Genomic DNA, 20854 nt, shown 5'->3' with positions numbered 1-20854 from the left:
CAGTTGTAGTTCACAAACTCCTCTAGCTAGGGCCAGCAGGAAAAGACTCACATAGGGAATTAGGTGCTTGCAAAACCACTGGTGGACTAGAACAGCAAACTCTTCAGGTGAGCCTAGAGATATTTACAGAGGGACACTGCAGAACTGGCCACCAAGATGCTGCCGTTTGCTCCAGAATGTGGCTTAGCTTTGTTAGAGTGTCTGGTGCGATAGAGAAGCAAAAGTACAAAAAGAACAGGTTTATTGAGATGAGGACGTGGGAAGGAACACATAACCCATCCTGGCTATACTGTCTCCTTCCACTGGAATATGGGGGGTGTGGGCCATTTGTCACCTTTGAGTGGGGGTGGTGCTTAGGGTGGGCACTAATGATGCTCAAGGAGCTGATTGGAGTTTTCTTTGAGTGCAAACAGGAAGGGGAATTGCAATTAAGGCTGAGGAGGAAGCAGGAACTGGTAGGTGTTCCCGCTTTGGTCTTCCACCACAGACTACCACGATAACTGTACACTAATTTTTACTAGGACAAGAACCTTTCAAGCTTCTCTGCTAGGAACACCAGGCAGCTGCTGCCACAATGCAGCCAATTTGCAGCCTTGCCCTGCCCTTTGTTCCTCTAGAATTAGGGCTCACCACTGAGGCCTCAGCCACCACCAGTGCAGAAAACCAGTCAGGCACCAGGCTATTGCAGCTACCCAGCATGGATGTGGCCAGACCAGGCTGGTCCACCTGGAAAGGGAGAGGTATGGAGTCGCTGGGATAGACTGTAGTTCAGAAGTGAACCTCATGGAGCTTGCTGGTGAATTGCATGAGGGAAGGTCAGGCAAAGAGGAATTAAGAACCATTCTTAGGTTTTAGATTTGCCGCGTAGGTGGGCTGGGTACCACGGTCCTCTTTGAGAATCTTTCTACTTAGCATAGGACAGAGGCTTCTGTGCAGGCTGGGAGAGACTGGGTAGGTTGGGAAAAGGTTATCAGGCTGTTTCAGAGGGGAGCAGCCCCTCCTTCTCCCTTTTGCTCTCTTGCTTCTGGAGATCAGAACTTCACAGCTGAGAATTACTCATTGGAAGTCAATGCTGGCCAGGGCTGATCATTTCACTGTGTTCATTTCTGTTTCTTTTGTTATGACAGCCTGTCTTTTCTGACATTTGGTGGGCGTGAGCATAGTTAGGTAGTCAGAAATACCAGTAGTTCTTACTCCACCAACCAGGTGGGATTTGAACATCATTTGCATATTTTAAATTTCTCTGTGAAAAGGACTTCCTGTTTGGCTGGAGTCTGAAGAATTAGACTGAAGACCTGGAGGTGAAATCCAGGAACCTAATCAAGTGAGCAGCTGTTTTGAGTTGGGCTTCAGACCTCAGGACAAGGATTTGAGTGCAAGTGGTGAAAACCTACAGTGGAGTGAATCGAGGAGACAGAGAAGCGGGTTATGAGCAGGTTGCGGGTGGGTGGCAACTGGGGCTTACTCCCCTGTGGGACTTTGGGAGCCCATAGAGCGCCCCCTCCAGGAGGTGGTGCTGGTCCTCCAAAATGTGACTTTATTTGAAAGTAAGGTCATTGCAGATGTAATGAGGATGTAGCCGTGCTAGAGTAGGGAGGACTTCAATCCAGTGTGATGAGTCTTTTTTTAAGAAGAGGAGAGGTGCAGAAAGAAGAGGCGGAAACAGAGCACCTATCAGCAAACCTTGGAATGCCAAGGATGCAAGCACAGGAAGCTGGAGAGGTAAGGAAGACCTCTCCCCTGCAGCCTCCAGAATAGCAAACCTTAGGAGTGCCTTGATTTCAGACTTCTGGTCTCCAGTGCTGTGAGTAAATTTCTGTTGTTATAACCACCCAGTTTGTGGTAGTTGGTCATGGCAATCCTAGAAAACCAATATGAGCCCTTACTGCACACCCATCTTTGTGGATTATCTAGTCTAACCTTCAGGCAAAAACATGCCTTGATTCTTATCCACTTTGATCCAGAGGAGGGCGCTCACAGCTTGGCTTGAATTCCATGTGCAACATATCCGTCTGTTACCAGGTCATTCGTTCCTTTAGAAACGGCTTGCCAGTCAAAAATATTCCAGGCCCGTCTTGCCTCAAACAAAGAATTGGACGAGACAAGTCAAAAATGATGCCAAAAGTTTACTTGAAAAGTGAGGGGTGCCCTATGGTCCTACCATTCCAAACATGTCCTGTCTTGTCTGAAAAGTGAGGGGTGAAGGGATATGAGAACTAGCTCTGCAGAGTGAACTTGGGCTGAATGAAGAGAGGAAAGGATAAAAGCCAAAATAAAAGTGCACCCTGAGCCTAGGAGACAAAAGGCTGGGTACTGTGAGGAGTCATGACAGCAATGTGGCATCTCGTCTCTTTTCAGCTGTCCACATCTTATGCAAGCCCATGAGAAGTTCCAAGTACAGGGTCCTGAGAGAATTATTTGGCGCTGTCCTGGGACCTTGCAAGTGGCAGGTCCTGCTTATTTTCCCAGCCAGCTTTGTCACACTCTATCTCCTATATCATAACCATCTGGGCTTCTGTGTCACACACTCAACTCAGAAGGACTACCAGGAGAGGACTTCAAACCATCCAGCACCACTGATAAAAAACAGGCAGTGGTTGATCCCTCTTCAAGTGTAATCCAGTTCATAAATGTCAAGGGGAAATCAGGGCTCTTGGAAGAATCTCAACCTATCATTGCTTGCTGTGTAACAGATCATTCAATCCTGTTTCTGTTGTCTGCAGCTGCTCCTACCCAGGGAGAGTTCCTGTATGTTGTTAAAGTTCTGCACACTAATTATTTTTATTGCTGCATTCTTCTAATGTTATGGCTTGTATCTAGATGTCCCCCCAAAGCCTCTTGTGGTAATTGATGGGGCTTTTTGGAGCTGGCTGGACCTAGAGCGTGTGGCACTAGGATTGATTCATGGTGCAATGCTAGGATTAATGGCACTAGGAATAAGGGTAGGAGTGCTACCTGCCCTAGGAGTAGGTAGCCTGGATAAGATATGAGAGCCAGAAAGAAGCTTATTGCCTCTGACTGGCTGCTCCTTCACTACTGGCCTGGTTTGCCATGGACAGTTTCTCTTTGATGCCCCCTCTGCTATACTGCCCTGCCATGGAGCCAGCTGAGTATGGACTGAAATTTCTATAAACTGTAAGCTAAATTAAGCTAAATAAACCTATCCTACCCTATTTTATTAGTGTTGAGTATTTTATCTTACCAAGGAGAGGAAAGTAAGTAAGACTGAATTTGGTACCAGAGAAATGAGGTCGTTGCTGTGACTGTTCCTGACTATGTGGTTCAGGAGACTTGGGACTGGCTTATAGGAAAATCATGGCATAGTTCTGAGAGTTTGGATGAAAAAACCCCTTGAACACCTTGGCTGTACTTGATGGGAGATTCTGGCCAGAGCTTAGAAGACCAGAAGGCTGATAGAAATGCTGCTGGTAAATCCATGCTCATGAGGTTTCTCATGGAAAGAAGGACTTTACTGGCTGTTGGACTCTAGATAATATATATTATTGACTTGGCAGGAAGTTTGTGTGCATTTCACTCATGTCCAGAGACTTTTCTGAAATTGGGATTAAATGTGGTGGGCTAATTAATCTTACAGAAGAAATATCAAGGCAGTTTAATGATGGGGCAGTGGCATGGCTATGATGGGGGGCTTTTAGCTAGATTTATATTGAGAATCAAGAGTAAAGAGCCCAGAACAATGATTCAAAACATTGTGAATTTGTCTGGAAGGGAAGACCCAGTAGGGTTGCTCATACAAAGAGCAGAGGGGAAAATCATCATTGAAAAGATTAGCCAAGAAGAGAGAGAAAGAGAGAAAAAGAGAGAGAAAGAGATAGAGAAAGACAGACAGACAGACTAGCAAGAAAAAACCAAATATTTTAGAAGATGGAAACAGAGAATATAGCCTGAGGACAACATAACCAGCAGGACTCCAGCCTTTGTAGCCTCAGAGTTACAAAGATGAAAGATCTTGCTTTGTGGAGAAAGTTTCAGAGCACCATGTTTCACAATGGCAGTTGCATAGAGAATTTGTTCTTCAAGATTGGGTTCAGAGAGCTCAGTGATCTAGGCACCCTACCCCTACAACAAATAGAGGGAAGCCTGGGTCTTGTTCCAGTGGGTGACAGACCCTGGCATCATCCATGTGGTGCTGGTTTTAGGTGCATGCAGAATGGAAGAGTTGTGGGGTCAAGAAGACTTCTTCCCAGATTTCAGAAGAAGGCCTGGGATGTCAGGCCATGTGCCCCTGAGAGGGCAGTGTATAAAGCGGTAAGTGTGAAGTTGAAGGTACAGTGGAGATCTAGAAATTAGGAGAGACCAAGAATGTGGATTGTCTGAGGGAAACTACAAAGAGGGAGCAGAACAGATCCAAGACAGAAGTCCTGGGAGCTACAACCATTTGGCAGAGCCATCAAGCCCTTTGGAGTTCAGCTCTTGCCACAGATTGCCTCAGATGCTAGACATAGAACTGTAAGACTTTATGGTTTCATTGCTGGATTTTGGACTTACTTTGGTCCCATTCCTATTTATCCTTCTATTTGCACCTTTTGGAGTGGAAATGTCTATCTTATGCCATTAAATGTTGGAAGTGTTTAACTTTATTTTTACTTGTATGGGAGCTTGCAACTAAGAGTTTGCCTTAAATCTCAGAGGAGATTTGGGATTTGGACTTTTCAGAAATGCTGAAACTGTTAGGACTTTGACAACTCTGAGAGAGGAGCTAACTGCTGTTTATATAAAATGATGTTCATGACTCTTTCTGGGGTCACATGAAGAATATTATGGTTCGTGTCTAGGTGTCCCTCAAAGCGTCATGGAGGCATAGTACTTTTCAGAGGTGGCTGGATCTACAGTGTGTGGTGCTGGGATGAAGAGTATGTGATGACTAAATCACCCACTGATTGAGTTAACATGGTTCTGGCTAAGATTAAGGGTGAATGCTAACCCTTCCTAGGGCAGGTAGCCTGCATAAACTATAAGGAACAGAAGAAGGGCTAATGAGCTCTCACTTGCCTGCTTGCCATGGACTGTTTCTTCTCTGTGGTGTCCCTCTGCTATACTATCGTGCCTTGGAGCCAGTTGACTATGGACTGAAACCTCTACAAACGGTGAACCAAATACACCTTTCCTTCTTTTTTTTTTTTTCACCTTTCTTCCTTTAACTTTGGGTGTCAGGTATTTTATTTCAGCAGTTAGAAAAATAACTAAGACATCCAATATCTTTGGAGTAACTGATCTGGAGAGAGGTTGCAGACCCAGTTCTGCCCTCACCATGGCTCTAGCTCTCTGCACCTGCACCTGCACCTGCACCAGCAGCCCCACCCCATTCCAGCTCCACACAGCCTATCCATTCATCCTTCTGGTTCAGCCACCATACAGATGTCTGGCTCAGTTTCCAGAGACAGAGGCTCACTCTGCAAGGGCCTCACCCTGTGGATTTGTAGGATTCAGTCCAATGCAATCATTCCTTCATTTCCCAAAATGTCTTCACCTCAGGCAAAGTATGAACCCAGTGAAAATAGATGTAATAAATCCATAGTTCAGAAAGATTTCTTAATAATTCTGATGTTTTTATAGACTCCTTCCAGCTCTTTGAGAACAAGAACAAATCATAAATCTTCCCTGACTTTACATCCTTGTCCCTCTGTTCTCCCAACTCCAACATTTAATTATTAATTTTCATCACCTCGTCCTCAGGGAGAGACTTGTGAAGATTTATCATGAAGAGTTATTTTCCTCCCAGAAACCCAGAGGAATTATTCATTCAGTAATTGCAGTGGCAATCACATGGCTCTGAGTCTGCTCTTAGTGAAGAAGGTAGTCTCTTTTATCCTACACTGATGTCAGAAATTTCCTAACACATGAGTAGGTTAGTAATATAATGTCTAATACTTAAATTCTGAAATTTAAAGGCATATAAATGTGTGTAGCAAATGGGAAACTACGGAAAATAGGTATTTCCAGGCCCACCCCAGATAGCTGGATCTCTCGGCCCTGGGCTGCGCCTGGAGGATAGCACTGCTCCCATGTCTTTGTGGTGTCTTCCAGTTTCTAAACCAGTTTCATCCAGTGCCAGATCCAAGGCCAAGTTTTCCTAATGCAATATCTAATTGTTGCATTTGCAACTCCCAGTGAGCAGGCAGGGTTAAGATTATGGGATGGACTTCCGGGAGAACATGGCGGAGAGATAACAGCAACTACCGGAGGCTCTCTGAAAGGCTCGGCTCAGAAGTCAGGAATGATGCGGACTAAGGAGACATGAGCCGGTAGGGATATGCTCTGCTGACTCAGGCACGAACTGGGCTGAGAGAAACCAACTTGGAATGCAGTCCTGGTGCTAAAATAGGAACAGAAAAGATTCGGTGTGGAGGCTGGACCCCGCACCATTGGAAACCGCGATTTGGGTTTCCCGCCGCTCGGCGGCTGGCTGCCTCCACAGCAGCTCGGCAAGGAGAGACGCGCAGAAACTCTGGGAACGGGAATCTGCAAACGGAGTCGAAAACAGGACGGACAAGGAGGCGTACACTGACTGGTGGCAAGGTGAGTGAGAGAAACTGACACTCTACCACAGTCTGACTCCAGCGGAGGACTTTCTGGGCTCGGGCAGTCCTGTAAGAGCAGGGCGCGGTGGCGACTCCAGCCACACATTCCCCTCTCGGATGGGATTGGTGAAAAGTGCCTGGCCTGCGAGATGCTGCAGGCGGACTGGGTAGGCTGGCCTAACCCAGATCCCAGAGCCTGACGGTGGCCCGGAGGGACAACTGACTCCCGCGTAGGCTGCCTAGTCCATAACTCCCTGGTGCGCAGTGGTGGGCGGGAACACCTAGCCAGCGCAATTTGATCAGGTTGTGGCTGACAGGCAGGGAAGCTGGGCCTCCTATGTAAGCTTGCATATATATATAAGGAACAGAGAATATGGGGAAGGGAAGCAACAAGAAAGGCTCCTCGGCCCCCAACTCTGAGAAACAGGCAATAGTGGACACCGCACCAATAGACATTAAGCGCCATATAGTGAGCCTCATAGACCAATTCAGGAATGAAGTTATCAACGACCTGAAGCTAGAAGTATGCAGAATAGTTAGAGAAATGCTAAGCACCATCCAGGAAAAAACAGATGGTGAAATGGAAGAACAGAAAAAGAGGGGAGAATTGTTTGATGGAGAAAACAGAGAAAGCATAGAGTACATGAAGCAGGTTCAAAGGGACTATCAAGAAATTAAGAAGTCTATCCAAGACTGGCATAACAGCTTGAAAGAAACTAAGGACAGACTATCTGAACTGGAGGGCAGACTTGTAATATGGGAGAATGAAATGAAAAACTTCTTAAAAATAACAAAGAAACAAACAGCAATAATACAAAGACAAGAAGATGATAAGAGGAGCCATAACTTAAGGATTAAGAACATAAAAGAAGAAGTAGGGACACAAACAAGTGAACTACAAAAGCTACTCACAGAAATAATCCAGGAGAATTTTCCTAATTTAGCAAAAAGTAAAGATACTCAGATGTATGAGGCATACAGGACCCCAGCTACCTATAACCCTAACAGAGAAACACCCAGGCATATAATAATAAAAATTCCAGAAATTCAATACAAGAACAGAATATTAAAAGCTGTAAGAGACAAGAAACAGACCACTTACAAGGGAACACCCATCAGAATTACAGCAGATTTCTCTGCACAAACCATCAAATCATGAAGAGCATGGGGGGAAACAATTCAAGCTTTGAAAGACAATAATCTCCAGCCAAGATTGAGATATCCTGCACAACTGTCCCTGGAAATTGATGGAAAAACAAGGTGCTTCCAGGATAAAGAGGAACTGGGGGAATTTGCAACCACCAATTCAACCCTACAGAAAGTATTGCAGGATATTCTAAAAAAAGAAAAATACAAAAAACCCAGAAATAGTGGCGGGGAGGCCACAACGAATGGATCAGAGAACAAAATGAAGAAGACAAACTGACAGCTACTGACAGAAAAAGAGCTCAACAGAAATGAGACAGAGAAGATTGGATGATAGGAACAGCTATTTTGGAGAAAATGACATCTTAAAAGGTAATACTGATTTAGTATCATCTTGTTTTGAAGTCTCATCTAGCTTTTGTTCTTCTGTCTCCAATGGTCTAAACAGGTTGTATCTTATTGGATTTTATTATGTACGATAGTATAAGCAAAAACCTTTTAAAGACAAGGAGATTATACAAAAACCATTGTTCATTTTCTGTTAGTCGATTCTAAATACTCTGTAATGCTGTCATTCTCTTAAATGGTTTTACATTGTTTTGATATACTTAATGCTACAGTATACGAAGTTGTACTCAAGGACTTCAAGGAAAGAGTCAATATGGTAAGTACTTTTGGGTCGGAATTATCTGGTGGTGAAACACTATTCTGCTTAAATGGTTATGTTTTGATCTGCCCTGTTTCGCTGTTATGCCCTCTTTTTTCTCAATCTCCACTCCATTATTTACTTTTTTATTTTTATCCGTTTAATTAAAGGGAAAAAATAGCAGGATATAATATAGTAACCCACTTTGACTTTCTATTATCTCGATTTGAAGCCCTGTATTACTCTCACCATCTTGTTTTTGACTGATGTTCCCCTATTCTGTTTTTCTGGATAGTATCAGGTTCGAAAGTTTAGGCATCAGCTGTAAAGATAATAAGATTCATTATAACACCCATTCTCATTGACTTTTATCTACTTTTGAGGACCTACAATGTCTCCAATGTTTTGGTTTTGTCGGTTTTGTTCTTTGCTGTTTTGTTCAATTGTATTATGACTGATTATATGGGCAATTCTATTGGAGATGGCGGTAGGCATTATGGTAACCATTGTTGATCACCTTGTATTATGTTTTTATATTATCTATTATGTCCACCCTTTTGACTTGACCGATTCTGTTCTGTTATATCTCATTTGGTTTTACTCTCTTCCAAAAAAGCAATAAGAACCGTGGGAGCAATGAAACCCAAAACGTGTAATAGTCATTGTACAAGGGAGAGGAAAAGAAAGTGCTCTAAACTATATAGCTGCATGTATATTTAAGTGTATAAGATAGAAAATGATATCACAGAGTTTTATTGGATCATTGAACAGAACTGTTTGCAGTATCATTGTTGGAATGTCCACTCTACAAGCTTTAATTTTGTGACTTGAACAATTATTTCTAAGATGGCAATATGTAATCCATTAACTAATGATTTCCTACTGTTCATTTTTTTCTTCTGTAAATCTGTATAACTTGTACCCTTTCACTGTTTTTTTTCCTCTTTTCTCCTTAAATAAAAAATTAAAAAAAAAAGATTATGGGATGCAGGGGCTGGGGATTTAGCTCAGTGGTATAAGCGCCTGCCTTGCAAGTGCGTGGTCATGAGTTCGATCCCTGGTACCCGTAAAAAAAAATAATAATAATAATAAAAAAAGAGGGGGCTGGGGATTTAGCTCAGCGGCATAAATGCCTGCCTTGCAAGCAGGCAGTCGTGAGTTCGATCCCCGGTACCGATAAAAAAGAAAAAGACCAAAAAAAAAAAAAAAAAAAAAAGATTACGGGATGTGGACTGGGGACAGAGGAGCAGACAGAGAGTGTGGCTTCTTACCAGTGTGGCTCTGGCCGGGGAGGCTGGGCCCTCAGCACAAGAGGGGTTGGACCGGTTGCTGGTGGGGAACCTGTTGAAAAGCATGGGCCTGGGCTCATAACCTGCCAGAACTGCAGTCTCCTAAGGAAGGTGTCCATGCTGGATGTGACCCTAAGTGGCAAGAATTGGGTAGAATGCCCAGTGTTACTTAATTTGCGCTTAAAATTTGGTTAATATTCGTTGGCTCAATAGACAACTGACATTCTTGTTGGGTCCTCTGGGCCCCTGAGGGACCCATGAGGGGGAGATGTATCCTAAAGGGAAAAGGGTGCTCCCCTAGTTGGGGGGGTCCCTGGGGCATCTCTCACACTCTCCCTGGTTTTGGTGTAGCTGCTAAGTGGATTTGTGGGTTGTACTTTCTGAAACCAAGTAGCTTAAATGGATTGCTATAAGTCAGTCACCTACTAAGAATTCTGATGAGGTAAGTCAAGCAGACTGAAAGAAAATGGCTACAAGACTGACAATCTGACCAGAAATTAACTTTAAAAAATTCGATTATTAAGAAATATTTCTGAATTACAGATTCATTCTTGCTGGCTTGGAACCTTACCATAGGCGAATATCTTGAAAAATCAAGTAATAATAGTAATAGGTGGAATCAAATGAAGTTATATGATTTAGACTTTTTCAGACTTTCACAGAACTTCATAAATAAGTACTTGAGATTTGTTGTTCAAGAGTAAACAGCGGCAAGTTCTGCACTTGAGCAAAAGGTTTTGTGCTGCTGGAGTAAGAACAGTTGAAAGAACATGGAAGAAGAATAAAGCATCACAATTAGAATGCAGCCCTTGGTGGGAAAATATGGGGAAGGCATGTAGAAAATACTGCTAGAGATTTAGAAACTATTAAGTTATATAGGCGGCTTGGTAAAAGGAGTTCCTAACACGCCCTGGTTAGTGTTCGACTCTGTCGCTACTAAAATGAAGGAGCTATTTTCTAATGAGCCATGAAGGTGAAGGTGGTGTAGAGAAGATGTAGTCTCAACAGGAATATTTTTTGGCTCCAAAAAGTCTTTGCTGAATAATAAGAAGCAAAAAGCCTGTGGCTATGAAGAGTCCGTGCTTTGATATGAAAAGGGGTAGGGAAGGGGTTTTGGGGTACACTCACAATTGTTTCACAGGCCAGGTGCTAGAGCAGGGAAGAGCCATCCCGAAATGCTTCATGAACGGAGCTTTCTTTGAAAGAGCATTTGATTAAGAACCACCTGAAAATCCTTTGTATAGTTTGTGAATCATTTTATGGTAAATTTTTTTCTTCCCTCCTGGCTCATATTTTTATTTTAAGAGATACATAAGTTTATTACACATCGTGGCAGTATATGTGCAGGAAGCATTTGGAGTATTATACATTAAAATATAACCTTTATTTTTTTGAGACACAGTCTTACTATGTTGCCCAAGATGGTCCTGATCGTCCTTCCTCAGCCTTCCAAGCATGTGGCCAGTTTCATAAGAGAGTTTCTAACTTAAAAGGAGTATACACAGCTTATTTATTTATTTATTACAAAACAAATGCTGCAAATTTGGGAGCCAGCCCTAGAAGACAAATTCTAAGGTTGTCAATAGTACTGACAAATGACAGTAAAGGCTCAAAATGGTGGAAACTCCAGAAACAAAAGCTGAGGGGAACATCAGCAAGGTTCACTTTTATTAGGATGGGAAAGGAAGTTGGCACAGCCAGAATTCACTGCAAAGAGCTCAGGAATATTAAACAGACCACACGGGTTCAAAGCTGTCACCAAATCCTCCGGAGCAACAGTGCCAGATGAGAACATGGCATCCATATGGACTCGGTCAGGCATTCTGGACGTTTAACTCTGGCTTCAGACCTTTGCACTAGGGTTAGGAGCCCCAACCTCAGCATTGGTGATCGGCAGTGTCCTTAGGCTGAGTACAGCCTTCGGTGGGCCCCCCGCCTCCACAGGTGACAGCCCTGTGTGAACACTTGTTCCCCAGTGCTCGCCAGCCCAGTGTCCCTGCTGTATTTGATTAAAAGGGCCCTGGGAGACTTAGCGAGATGTGGTGTGTAGCTCTTCTGTGGGTCTTGCCAAAGAAGGGCACAAAAAATGTCTTGGTTGTTTGTATGTCAGAAGCTCAGTGTCAGGCTGATTAATAGCACTGTCACCTTGCAGTTGGAAGCCTCAGGAGATCTGTGAATTCATACTGAAAAAAAGCATGACTCTAATTTACAGACTTACTGTTACTTTTAAGACTTTTAGGCATTTATATATAAGAAGTCTGAAAACGAAGAAAAGCATTGTGACTTTGGGTAAATTTGTATACTGAAGCCGCAGTTTTCTTAACAGAACAATTTTTATTTAAAAAAAGAAGAAACACTTTGGTGATATCTGGGGAAATTTAAACATGGATTGTTGTAAAAGAATGATTTGTTCATTTCGTTGTATATAATGTTGTGTTTGTTGCTATGATCTGAATGTTTGTGCCTTGCTTTCAAATTCCTGTATAGAAACCTGATCACTGAGATTAATATTTTCTAACATGTACAAAAACTAACTCAAATGGATTAAAGATCTAAACATAAAACCTAAAACTATATAACTCCTAGTAGAAGACATAGAGCAAGACCTTCATGACATTAGACATACCAATCATTTTCTGGACGGGACATGAAAAGAAGTGATAATGAAAGCAAAAAAGCTGGGCATGGTGGTGCAGGCTGTAATTCCAGCACTCAGGAGGCCGAGGCTGGAGGACTGTCATGAGTTCAAGACCAACCTGAACATAGCAAGACCCTATTTAAAAAAATAGGTAAATGAGACTATCACAATCTTAAAACTTCTGTATAGCAAAGCACGCATTCTATAAAGTGAAGGAATCATGTCACATGTAACAACATGTAACAACCTTAAGGACCTTATGATATGTGACATAAACCAGTTACAGAAAGACAAACACTGTGGTATTCTGTTATAGCTGGTATGTAGAACCGTCACATTCACAACAAAAGAAAGGAGGATGCTGGGTACCAGAGGCTGCGGGGAGGAGGGAAAGGGGGACTTGCTGTTAGTAGGTGTGGGGTGTCAGGTCCGTGTAACAGAGTCTGGAGATCTGTCTCACAGTGTGAATATACTTAGCACTACTGACCTGAACTCACGACCGCCTGCTTGCAAGGCAGGTGCTTATGCCACTGAGCTAAATCCCCAGCCCTTTTTTTTTTTTTTTTTGACCACACTTTCAAGGGCTAAGGCTGTTAATTTTATGTCATGTGTTTCTATCACAATAAAAAAATGAGGGGATATAAACTTAGCAGAGAAATTGTTGAGTTGTTTTAAAAGCTTCCAAATGAAGTTTTTCAGCAGTTTTGCACTGAGGAATCTTACTGAGTATATACAGACACTGCACCCTCTGATTAGTCTGGAAGAACATAGGGAACATGGTGATTCAGTTACCAACTATCAACAAGAGACTTTGCATAATTGGCAGTGGGAGAGATGAGAAAATGGTGTCATGATTTAGAGGAGCACAGTCTGTGATGTCTTTGTGACTTATGCAGCTCTCACAGAAATAAAAAAGCAAATATTGAAAGAACACACCTTCACATCACTTTATTACCAGATGTAAGTCAGTGTTTTTAAATTACACACCTATAACCCTACCACTTAGGGAAGCTGAGGCAGAGGGATCACAAGTTCAAGTCCTGCCAGACAGCTTAGCAGGACTCCTCTCAAAATAAAAAACAGAAAAGGCTAGGGATATAGCTCACTGGTGGAGCAACCTTTGGCCCCACACACAGTACCACAAAAGAAAAAAAAGTAATTGAATTACTGAGTTAAAACATTATTGATAGCTCTACCCAGAGATTTCATTAAAAAACATTATTGATAAACACAATTTAATTCTACCTTACTAAGCATCATCATAAACTGTTGAATATAAAAAATTTATAAAAATCTCTATTGAGTGTTTATTTCCAGGGTAATTCACACGGCAAAGTACTCATTCGATTATGACTTCAGTTTCTTTTTTTTCTGATGGGGTAGACAGCACAACGAGGTTGGGGTTATTACTATGGAGTTTCCGAGTTTCTTCTCACAAGCCCTGGAGCACCCTGCAGTGTCATAAAGGTGAAATATGATAAGGTGTTCATTTCCCAACATAAACTGTAAGCTCAGTGCCGATCCAGGGAATATTCCAGTCAAGTCATCCCAGAGCCTGACAGGCAAATTGGAAAATCCATGCGGAAGAATAAAGCACCAAGGATTGCAAGGCACCTTTGGTAGGACAGTGACACTGAGGCTCTGCTCTACTGGACACCAAGGTCCAGAAGGCTGGACTCAACAGGGCAGTGGGGTGCTACCATGTGGGCAGACGATGAGGCTCGTGGAGCATAACACAGATCCCAGAAACTTAACACTATCACTGAAGGGGCCCATGGAGTCTGGAGGAAGAGAATGATTGCCCAATAAAGAGCTCCAAGCCCAAACAGATCTCAGGTTCCTGTTTTCACACCCACCCACCCATCATTCTCAGTGATTATGGCTCAGTTCTCTCTCTGTTTTTTCCCTAAAATATGTCAGCAGTGACAATATCTTGTTTGGTATTGGGGCCCTAGCCTAGAACCACCGGTCTCTTGCTCAGGTGTGGGACGACAGAATAAAACATAGATGAGTTTATATATTTTAGTTTTAAGGGGCACCGGGATAGTCACAGCCCAGGAAGGAATAAGACCACTAGGCACAGTGTCTTGGCCTTTATAGCTTGACTGGGGGTGGGCTGCAGGCAGTGGTGGGGGTGAACTACTGATGCAGTCAAGATTCACGCACTGAGGAACAATGTGTCTTTGGAAATGCACACAGGAGCAGGTGACGTTAACCGGACACCTGATGTCCCCGATAACTGCGACGACTGAGCTAGGAGGAAGTTGGGAATCAAAGTCCTCAGCTGCCGCACTAGCTTGCTTTAGGCGCCCGAACTTCACATTCCATTTCCTAGTCTTAGTTCTGGCCGTCGGCTTAAACCAGCCTTGGGTCCCACCAGAAGCCACCAGGCCTAGGACAGACCCTGGATTTACTTTTGTGCCGATTTATTAGTGCTAATCACTGCCTGCTCTGCACTGCACCAAGCTGGTCCTCTGCAGTTTGTCTCGTTTGCCATACTTTACACAGATTCAACACAGCACAGCGCCTTCTCAGAATTCACTTCTGTCTTGAAAAATCTTTTATGGGGTCATTGTGAGTATGGCAAGGGGTAATTGAAATAAATCTGCCAGAGCCATACTTTTTGTAGAGTAAGTACCCGCAAGGGTCATCATAATAGTTTGTGCCAGGCATTGCACTAAGCGTGTATGTGAATCATCTCAGTTTAATTCTTGCAGCAAATCCACAAGGGACAGGGGACTGAGGAGTAAAGGGTTAGGTTCTTTGTCCATGCTGTAGGCTATAAGATAGAAATTGAAAATTTATTTATTTAAGGGTTTTTTTTTTGTGGGTACCAGGGGTCGAATTCATGACCTCATGCTTGCCAGGCAGGTGTAAGCTAAATCCCTGGCTCTTATCTGAGATTTTATTTATGAGATTTATTGAGATTTTATTTATCTGTAGTGCCTGAGATTGAACCCAGGCCTCTTGTATGCTAGGTGACTGCTCTACAGCTGAGCCACTTCCCCAAAATTCAGTTTTTAAACTTAAGCAACCTGGCCTCCATCATCTTAGCCATTACATTTTACTGTGCACCACACTAAAGCCTTCATTTTATGTAAAAGACACAACAAGCGTTCATGGCGTGGATGAGCACAGGGATGATCCTGGATGTTCAGTAAAGTGTTGAGAAGGGAAGAACAGGGAACAACAAGAGGCTGAGATTTTCATTTAATCTTGAAGGAGCTCCGGTTCACTGGCATTGAAACAAACGTGTTCAGCCTCACTTCCAAGTATGCAGGAGAGACAAGGGTTAAGAAGGAGAGCGCTTCCCACCCAGCCCAAGCTGCACAGACCCCCAGGCTCCGAGGGAAGAGCAAGGCCCATGCTATTCCTGGCACGGTGCTGAGACAGAGTGCTTCCTTTGCAGGACTGGGTGCTACATGAGTGCTGGGCAGGGCAAGAAGGCTTGAGAAGGCTGTGTGAGCCTGATGAACCTTGGGATTCCGTTTCCAGATGACAGTATGCCTAAATCAGGAACGTCGCCCAGGAGCTGGGGATCTCTGTAATGATCAGCCAACATTGAGCTAGTTTGGTGTGACTCAGGCTGTGCTTTCCTGGGGGTTTCGCCCCTTGGGTGTATTGGCCCCCACACCTTACTTCTCTAGAGTTGTTTTTTGAGACTCTATTTTTGGTACAGCATTTAGTTGTAGTTAAAAAGAAAAGTAGATTTCTGTGGTCAGGGTAAGTTCCCTGGATTATTATTGTTACTACTATTATTATTACTGCTTTTGCTTCAGGTATCCCAGATTTTTTGAAGCTAAAGAAACGTGATAACCAGGATAGTTACAACCAACCAACCAATCAAACAGACAAAAACCCAAGCCTCCCCGAAACAATAAAATGAAACAACTGCAACAAAACAGGAGCAGGGAGAGCCTGGTCTCTCCCACCAAAACACCAGCAAAGTAGGTGGAAGCTTAGAGATAGAAACCACTTAGGTAACAGTTGCTCTATTCTAGCCAAATACCGCAGGAGAAAAGGAGCTTCCGGCTAACCTGCCTGCCAGTGTGGTGTCGGAGGAAGTCGGCACAAGCCGGGTATTTAAATAAGACCCCGAGTCTCAATGCATAACAGCTGAACCACCCATATTTCAAAAGGAAAATCTCTCATCATATCAAAAAGCAGGAAGACCTGAACTGAATTTAAAGTGATGATCAGCTGATGCCAACACTGAGATGAGATGTTAGAATTATATGACAAATATTTTAAAGTGGCTGTTATACTTGAATCAAATAAAAAGCAGAGTTTCAGCAAAAAAAGATATAAAAACCAAAAGGAGATTTTTTAATTGAAAGAAAAAACTCACAATAACCAAAATGAAAAACTCACTGGACAGATTCAATATCAGAAAGGGGAGGAGAGGAAAAAACCAGCAGTGAGCTGGAAAAATAGCATAATAGATATTACCCAATCTGAATAACAAAAGAAAAAATGTACTTTAAAAAATGAATAAAATCTCATGGGCTGGTGCGATTATAATAAAATTTCTGACATATTGTTAGTCTGAAGGATAGAGAAAGAAGAGAGTGGGGCTGAAAAAGTACATGGAGAAATAATGATTAGAAGCTTCCCACGGTGGGCAAAATATACAGACCTACTGCTCCAAGCAGCTTAGAGGGACCCACGTGGGACAGACTCAAGGGATTCACATTAAGGCACATCACAGTCAAACTTCTGAAAACTAAACACGAGACAAAGTATTGAAGGCAGAAAGAGAGAAATGACACTTTACCCCTGGGAAAATGCTTCATGGTAGAGCTGGCTTTGCATTAGAAAATCAAAATCTACAGCCTTTTCTGTATTGAAAGAAAGCTGCCTACCCAGAACAACAGTGAAAATTAAGGAGATATCAAGGCTTCTCAGGTAATGAAAAACTAAGGAAATGTGTCATTAGCAGACCTATCCTAAAAGAATGGCTAATGGAGGTTCTCTCAGCAGAAATAAAAGAATAAAGTAAAAGGGCATAAGTAACAAAATAATAATTAAAAGAAGGAACTCTGGAATAACAAGGGAGAAAGGAGCAAGATGAGCAAAAATATGAACAAACTTGATAGACTTTCATTCTCTTCTGCAGTGTTCTAAACTATGTTTGACTTTTGAAGCAAAAAGTCCAGAAGATGGCAGAGTGGTGAGCAGCAGAGAAAGAGCCTTTCTGAGCTTTGGTGTCCACACACTGGAATGCTCCAAAATGAGGAAGAGAAGGAGGAAAGTGGATCCCCGGGACCCAGGAAGGATGTGAAGTGGGAATTGAAGCCCACAGGGAGAGTGAAGAGAGAAACTTCAGTGAAGAAGGAGGCGGCAGGCAGTGCTTTCTCCCTGAGCTCTGACTTGCTGCAGGGCAAGGGTCGCTCAAATCTGCAGGTTCATGGTGACTACTGGCAACTCTAGAGGCCTCCGTGGAGGGACGCACCCCTGGAATGGTGCAGTGCATCAGCGAACTGCAGTGGTGGGTGTGTTATTTGGTTTTAGACATTCTGCAGGAGAGGGTGATTGGCAGGGACCCATCTTGGAGAGGAACCAGTTAAGCTCAGCAAGCTCGGAGCAACTGCTGGCTCCATCTAGTGGCTCCCAGCCAAGTTCAAGCCAGCAGGAGGCATGTGGACTGCCGCAGGCTGAGTGGGTCTGGCTGCAGCCTCATGGCCAGAAGCCAGCCTGAGCTTCTGGTGATAGAGGTGCAGGTTCTCCAAGATTACCCTCTACTCCACTGTAGAGCTACTGCTGGCTTGCAGGGATCAGTCACCACAGATCTGGACTCTGTTTGCCCAGGTGGTCTACAAATGACAGTAGAAACACACCTTGAAGTGGACTTTTTTCTTGTTTTTTGGCCTCATTTTCTCTTTATTGTTTGTTGTTGTTTTATATGAGCATGAACATGGTTTCTAGTTTTGCTGTTGTTGTTCTGTTCTGTTCTTGTCTTTATGTCTTCCTTCTGTCTTTCCCTCCTGTCTCTGCACCAGTTTCCCAAAGTTTGGGTGATTCTCTGTTGTCCTCCAGTCTTGCTTCTGATCTCTTTCTCTTCTTCTATTTCTCTATTTTCTCCCCAACCCTTTTAAAATTTTGAACTCCAGTTAACCATGATTTAAAAAAAAAGAGCGATAAAAGAATCAAAGAACTACATCAAGGCATATAATGGTCAAGATTCCAGAAATTCAATACAACAACAGAATAGTGAAGGCTGTTAGACCAAAGAAAAAAATCATCTATGAAGGCAGAGCTGTCAGAATCACAGCAGACTTCTCACCACACACCCTCAAGTCTAGGAGAGGCTGTATTTCAAGCACTGTAACAAAACAACTTCCAACTCAAATGGATGTACAAAACTATCTTTCAAATTGATGGAGAAATAAAATACTTTCATGACGAAGAACACCTGAGGACATTCATGAACAACAAACCAGCACTCCAAAATATTCTAAGGATATTCTAGAAAGAAATAACAAGGACTAAAACTCCATGAAGCCCAATAGAAGGAATCCACCAGGCAAGGCAAGCAATTAAAGGGCGGGGTCAGGGGGAGCAACAAAGGAAGATAACATAACAAGGACAAGTCAATACATATCAGTTATCAGCATCAATGTTAATGGTCTCAATTCACCAATCAAAGGAAACAGCCTGACAAAATGGATCAAGAAGCAAGAACCAACAATATGCTATATAAGAAAACACATTTGATCAAAATGAAGTAAAAATTATAAAATTATTTGATGTGGTTCTAAACACATGTGACTTAAATCCTGAAGACAATCACATTAGTGGGAGAGGCAGCACAGTCATGGAGATATGTTTGCTATACTTCACTGAAACTGTAAAATGAGGGGATCACTGTGCTCTAAGAAACTATGTGAGTATAATATAATACCTAAAGGATACTGATGAATCTAGTTAAAAGGACACTCAGAACCATGATAAAATTGACGCACTGTCCTAAAGCAAACCACTGTAGACAAATCAAATATAATCCTAAAATATGTTCAAGTATTCCACAGGGAAGCAGGAAAGAGAAGACAGAGAAATCAAAACAGAGAGAACAAAGATAACAAAAACAAATGAAATATAATTCAGGGCATGGTGGTGCACACCTCCAATGCCAGAGCTTAAGAAGGTGAGGCAGGAGAATCACTTTGAGTTCAAGGCCAATCTGAATGACATAGAAACCCTGTCTTAAAAGACAAAACATGAGAGATTTAAGATCTGCTACATCATAGTTACATTAAATACATATCCTCTAAATATACCAACTAAAAGACAAATTGTCAGAATGGATTTAAGTCAGAAGCATGACATATCTATACACAACCTACAAAAATTCTGAATAAAGTGACACAGACAAAGTAAAAGGATAGAAAAAGACATACTGTGCAAACATTAATCAAAAGAAAAGAGATATTACAGAACAAAAAAATGCTAGAGACACAGAGGACATATATAACGTTATATAAATAATGTTAAAAAGATGAATCTCGCTTAGAAGACATAGTAATTCTTAACAGGTATGCAGTAAACAACAGAGACACAAATATGTAAACCAAGAACTGATAGATGTTAAAGTTAAAGGATAAATAGACAAACCCATAAAGTTCCATGTGTGGACTTCAATCTGTCTCTGCCTCCCTCACTCTGTGTCTCTTCCTCCCTTCCTGTCTGTCCATCTCTCTCCTTTCCTTCCTCCTACTTCTCTCCCAATTGATAAGATCTGGACAGAAATCCAGGATACAGGACAATATAGCACTGTAGAATAAACATCAGCAAATTTAAAAGAACTTACTTCATACTATGTTCCCCTAGCACAATGAAATCAAATTATAAAATGAGTAGCAAAGGTAACATTCAAACATTTGACAAAAACACATTTCTAAATAATTTAGGGGTCAAAGAGAAGTCTCAAGGAGAGTTAAAGGATATGTTGCACTGAACAAAAATGAAAGCATAATATACCCAAATATACGGAGCGGATCCATAGCAGTGCTGGAAGGAAATCTGTAGTGCTAAATCCTTACCCTAGAAAACACAGAGATGGCTGCTGAGGTAGCTGAGTAGTGGAGCTCTTGCCTGGTATATAAGGGCCTTGGGTTCGATCCCCAGTACCCATCTCCCCAAAATCTTATAACCTAAGATTTCACCTCAAGAACCTAAAAAGAGCAAACTAAACCCAAAGCAAACAGAGAGAAGGAAATAAGCTAACAGTTGACTGATACACATAAATGGAAAAATCCTTTAAAAAGATTTATAAGTAGAATCCAGCAATATATCAAATGAATTATAGACTACCGTTTATTCTGGGAATATAGTCTAAATCACGAGGTACCATTAAATCAATTAAGTTAAAGGAAAAGAATCACAAGATCTTATCAATTAATGCAGAAATATTTGATGAAATTCAAAACATTTACGATAAGAAACTCAGGAAAATAAAGAGAATAAAGAACAACGTCCAGTTTGGTCCCATGCCTGTAATCCCAGCACTGGGAGGTTGAACAGGAGGATCACCTTAAATTCGATGGCGGCTAGGACTGCACAGTAAGTTCAAGGCCAGCCTGTTCCACATAGTGAG

This window comes from Cavia porcellus, unplaced genomic scaffold (genome assembly GCF_034190915.1).
Source record: "Cavia porcellus strain 051 isolate PalLab524CR breed Dunkin Hartley unplaced genomic scaffold, mCavPor4.1 scaffold_5, whole genome shotgun sequence".
NCBI lineage: Eukaryota > Metazoa > Chordata > Mammalia > Rodentia > Caviidae > Cavia > Cavia porcellus.
The sequence above is the reverse complement of the archived record's forward strand: the minus strand, read 5'-3'. Positions refer to the sequence as shown.